This window comes from Ovis aries, chromosome 23 (genome assembly GCF_016772045.2).
Source record: "Ovis aries strain OAR_USU_Benz2616 breed Rambouillet chromosome 23, ARS-UI_Ramb_v3.0, whole genome shotgun sequence".
NCBI classification, from domain to species: domain Eukaryota; kingdom Metazoa; phylum Chordata; class Mammalia; order Artiodactyla; family Bovidae; genus Ovis; species Ovis aries.
In genome coordinates this window covers 22,071,881-22,077,768 of record NC_056076.1, presented here as the reverse complement: position 1 = coordinate 22,077,768, position 5,888 = coordinate 22,071,881, and positions in this window count along the sequence as shown.

The window sequence follows — 5,888 nt, the reverse complement described above, 5'->3', positions numbered from 1 at the left end:
GTGGGCCCCAGGAGGCGGGGGGGAGGCGAAGCCCCACGTTGCCATGGAGATGTGCTCTGGGCCGGGGGAAGGGCTGTCCAACGACAATGACTGCTTTGAGGCTGCGCTTGGCCTCGCGCCTTCCTCCCCCGGTATCGCAGCCTTCTGGGTTCCGCTTGAAAGACAAGGAAAAGAAAGAATTCTGCCACTAAGACAGTCTTTACGGTTTCATAAGCCTTTTCACATGCATTATCTCATGTGATCGTCACAGTAGTTCTCTGAAAGAAGTATTATGAATATTTATGAATGTTAATTACTTTGTACCAGGCACTGTCACCGTGCTTTACATGTAATTTCATTTTCACAACAACGCTGAGATAGTAAGTACTTTTGTTATTCCCATTTCACAGCTGAGATCACTGAGGCACAAGTAAATAGCTTGCGGAGTGCTCATAACTGGTGAGTGGGAAACAAGATTTGAAACCAAGGCATGACTCTCACCTTTGCCTCCTACTTGCTATGCCATACAACTTTATTATGACCAGTTTACTTGTCAGGGAAACAAGATGAGACTCTTAACCAAGAGCTTTGGCAGTGAGCTCACACTGAATTTGCAGAATGCGTGGTCATTTTCTGACTTGAGGCTTGACAGTTTATATTACAAAGCAGCTGCCAAAGTGATCGTTTAAAAACAGAAATCAGACAACTTAATTCCCCTATGTAAAGACGTTTAATGGATCCCTAACTGCCTTACTCCTGCTTGTGCTCAGTTGCTCATTGTGTTTGCCACCCTATGGACTGTATCCGGCCAAGCTGCTCTGTCCTTGGGATTTTTCAGGTAAAATACTGGAGTGGGTTGCCATTTCCTCCTTCAGGGGAATCTTCCCCTACTGTCTTAATTATGACATAAAAATTCCTTACATTTTCCTGTAAGGCCCCACTAGTCTGTTCCCTGCCCCCACCCCCACTCTCCAGCTCTATAGGCTCATTGTGGTCTGGATCCTCAGCCTTCCTGACCACCTTTCCTCCTGGAAGCCTCCCCTCTCTCATAGCACTGGGTAGAAGCGATCTCATTTATTCACTTCTCTATTTTTTTGTTTGTTTGTTTTGCTTTTGTCCATAAGACCCATAGAGGCAGAGACTGTGCCTGCCTTATTCACCACAGTATCTCCACATAGTAATCCCAGGATATTGACTGCCTGCTACACGGTGGTTGGTCAGTTGCCAAGTCTGGTCTGACTGTGAGCCCATGAACTGCAGCACCCCGGCTCCTCTGTCCTTCACTGTCTCCTGGAGTTTGCTCAGATTCATGCCCATTGAGTCAGTGACGCCATCCAACCATCTCATCCTCCGTCACCCCCTTCTCTTTTTGCCTTCAATCTTTCCCAGCATCAGGGTCTTTTCCAATGAGTTAGCTCTTCGAATCAGGTGGCCAAAGTATTGGAGCCTCAGCTTAGTGTCAGTCCTTCCAGAGGATATTCAGAGTTGATTTCCTTAAGGAATGACTAGAGAACTCGGTAAATATTTGTTGAATAAATGAATAAAGTGTGGGCTGCTCAGATTGCTGCTTTTGCTAAGTCACATGTCAGGCCTAAGAAACCACAAAGAAAGAGCCCTGTTGTTTAAGGTCTGTGTTAGAAGTGCAGGTCCAGCCTTTCAGAAGCATTCCAAGATCCTCAGGCTTCAGCTTTCTGCCTCTTTGGGAAAGTTCCCTTTGCAAAGAGCCCTCAGTCTGCTGGACTGGTGAATGAGAAAGCTCACGAGTTAGCAGCTGATGGTATAGCACTCCTCTACTCTGACTGGAGCTTTGCCCCTCCAAACCCCTGCTACTTCTGATGACTCGTCTCTCTTCGTTTAGGAAGTTTCTGAAATCTTTACTTTTTTCTTTCATACTTGGCTATTGCCACCAACCTACTTGGCTGCTCTTCCCAACTGTTCTCTCTTTGGTGACTCTAAAAAGCTAGCTCATGTTATTTTTCAGAGACAAACCAAAATTTAATTTCTCAAGGTTCATGCTGTGTACTTTAGCAGAATTTGATGGAGGATCTTGTATATACATTTGTAATAGATAAAAAATAAACCAGATTGAAAATCCTTTTTCTTTCTTTTTAAAAGCAAGCCATGTACCAAGTTTTTTGGTCCAAATTGTGTAGTATAAGTTAAATTGCATTCTGTTAACCAGTATGAGTGTATTTCTGTAAGTATGCTTGCATGCGTGCTAAGTGGCTTCAGTCTTGTCTAACTTTTTGTGACCCTATGGACCACAGCCCACCAGGCTCCTCTGCCCATGGAATTTCCAGGCAAGAATACTGGAGTGGGTTGCCATGTCCTCCTCCAGGGGATCTTCCCAACCCAGGATTGAACCTGCATCTCTTATGTCACCTGCACTGGCAGTTGGGTTTTCCGTAAGTATAGCTATGTCGAAATAAAGTTTTAAAAAGCAATAAATAAATAAAAGCTAGCTCAAGGCATTTTTGTTTTATTTTGTCTTGCTTTAAGTGTTTTTACATCTAATTAATGCTGGAAAACTAAAAACATACACATCAAACAGAAGTACTTGGGCAGATTAAAAATGTTAAAATTTAACAAAACCCTTTGCCTGGGATTCATTCTATCATTCTTCATTCTTTCTGAGAGAGTAAATAAAATCACAATGAGTTTTTCTTCTCTAATTTACTCTTTTGAGAGCAGGGACTATAAACCTTGGTTTTGAAACCCCATCTTCTGAGTCCTGGGTTTGATTCCTCGGTCAGGAAGATCCCCTGGAGAAGGAAATGGCTACGCACTCCAGTGTTCTTGCCTGCAGAATTCCACGGAGAGAGGAGCCTAGTGGGCTACAGTCGATGGGGTCATAAAGTGTCAGACACGACTGATTGACTAACACTTTAACTTTCAATGGAAACAGTCACAGACTTTATTTTCTTGGGCTCCAAAATCACTATGGACAGTGACTGCAGCCATGAAATTAAAAGATGCTTTCTCCTTGGAAGAAAAGCTATGACAACTAGACAGTGTATTAAAAAGCAGAAACATTATGTTGCTGACAAAAGTCCATATACTCAAAGCTATTGTTTTTCCAGTGGTCCTGTATGGATGTGAGAATTGGACTGTAAAGAAGGATGAAAGCCGAAGAATTAATGCTTTTGAACTGTGGTGTTGGAGAAGACTCTTGAGAGTCCCTTGGACTGCAAGGAGATCTAACCAGTCCATCCTAAAGGAAATCAGTCCTGAATATTCATTGGAAGGACTGATGCTAAAGCTGAAACTCCAATACTTTGGCCACCTGATGCCAAAAACTGACTCACTGGAAAAGACCCTGATGCTGGGAAAGATTGAAGGCAGGAGGAGAAAGGGATGACAGAGGATGAGATCGTTGGATGGCATCACTGACTCAATGGATATGAGCTTGAGCAAACTCCAGGAGATAGTGAAGGACAAGGAAGCCTTCTGTGTTGCAATCCATGGGGTCACAAAGAGTTGGCCATTACTGAGCAACTGAAAGAGGAGAGTGAAAAAGCTGGCTTAAAACTCAACATTCAAAAAACTAAGATCATGGCATCTGGTCCCATCACTGCATGGCAAATAGATGGGGAAACAATAGCAACAGTGACGTATTTTATTTTCTGGGGCTCCAAAATCACTGCAGATGGTGACTACAGCCATGAAATTAAAAGACGCTTGCTCCTTAGAAAAGCTATGACCAACCTAGACAGCATGTTAAAAAGCAGACATTCTTTTGCTGACAAAGGTCCGTCTAGTTAAAGCAATAGTTTTTCCATAGTCACATATGAACGTGAAAGTTGGACCATAAAGAAAGCTGAGTCCCTAAGAATTGATGCTTTTGAACTGTGGTGTTGGAGAAGACTCTTGAGAGTCCCCTGGACTGTAAGGAGATCAAATCAGTCAATCCTAAAGGAAATCAGTCCCAAATATTCATTGGAAGGACCGATGTTGAAGCTGAAACTCCAATACTTTGGCCACCTGATATGAAGAACTGACTCATTGGAAAAGACCTTGATGCTGGGAAAAATTGAAGACAGGAGGAGAAGGGGATGACAGAGGATGAGATGGTTGGATGGCATCACTGACTCAATAGACATGAATTTGAGCGAGCTCTGGGAGTTGGTGATGGACAGGGAGGCCTGGCGTGCTGCAGTCCATGGGGTCACAAAGAGTCAGACACAACTGAGCAACTGAACTGAACTGAGTAACTGAACAACAACACTGTGCTCAGCCATAGGTAATAAGTTGTGATTGAGCTAAGCCATTCATGACTTATCTGTTTCCCTTTGCCATGAACTCACTTTGCCTAGCTAGAGATGGTCATATGATTCAGTTCATGGTCAATGATATATAAGGGAAAGTAGTCTCATTTATATTTCAATGAGATATAAAGGAAAGTGTCTTTCAAAAAATTTATCTAACTCATATAAGCTATCAGATGTATTAGCATAAAGTTGTTCATAATATTCCCTTAATATACTGTCTACAGGATCAGTAGTGATGTCCCCTTTTTCATTCCTGAAATTGGTAGTCTTATTTATTTTTCTGTATATGTGTTGCCTTGAAGTTTGTCAATTTTATTTATCTTTCAAGGAAACAACTTTTCGCTTTGTTTGTTTTCTCTATTGTTTTTTTATTTCATGGGGTTCTTCTCTTTTTAAATAAGTTTTAAAATAATAGTAAAATTAGTTCTGCTTTTAGCAGATAGCTCTAGGATTTTTAATACATGTATAAATTATGAAACTATCACCAAAATCATAACATAGGTTAGTTCTATCATTCCACAAATCTCCCTCAAGATGTACTTACAACTTTTCTACTCCATAACCCATGGCACCACTGGTTTGCATGTGTGAATGCTAAGTTGACTCAGTCATGTCTGACTCTTTGTGATGGACTGTAGCCCACCAGGCTCCTCTATCCATAGGGTTCTCCAGGCAAGAATACTAGAGTGGGTTGCCATGCCCTCCTCAAGAACCACTGGTTTATTATCCATCAAAATAGTTTTGACTTTTACAGAGTGTAATATAAGTGGAATCATAAAGTATTTAACCTTTTACATAACTTTCATTAAGTATAAAAGCTTTGAGATTCATTTGTGGTGGTGTTACCTGTCTCAATTGTTCATTTCATTTTATTGCTGCATATTGTTGAGTAAGATTTTACTGTAGGTGTCGTTTGTTTATCCAGTTAAGCATTGAAGGACTTTTGGGTTAATTCCAGATTTGGGCAATTTTAAATAAAGTTTCCCTGGTAGCTCAGACAGTAAAGAATCTGCCTGCAATGCAGGAGACCTGGCTTTGATCCCTGGGTCAGGAAGATCCCCTGGGGAAGGGAATGGCTATCCACTCCAATATTCTTGCCTGGAGAATTCCATGGACAGAGGAGCCTGAGGTTGCATGGGGTTACAGTCCATGGAGTTGCAAAAGAGTTGGACACGATTGAGTGACTAACACACGTGCACACTATAAATATTAATGGACAGGCTTTGTGATCATAAGTTTTTATCTCTCTGGAGTAAATATCTAGAAGTGGAATTGCTAGGTCATATAATTTTATGGACTGAAAGTTTGTGCCCACTTCCCAAACTCACTAGCTGAGGCCCTAATTCACAGTGTAATAGTATTCGAAGCTGGGCACTTTGGGAAGTAATTAAGTTTATATGTAGTCATGAGAGTGGAATTAGTTCCCTTATAAAAGAGACACACAGCGCTGCTTCCTCTCTTTCTCTACCATGTGAGGACAAGGGATAACGATGGCTATCTGCAAGCCAGGAAGAGAGCCCCCACCTGGGAACCAAATTCAGTTTAGTTCAGTGTCTCAGTTGTGTCCAACTCTTTGCGACCCCATGGACTGCAGCACACCAGGCCTCGCTGTCTATCACCAACTCCTGGAGCTTGCTCAAA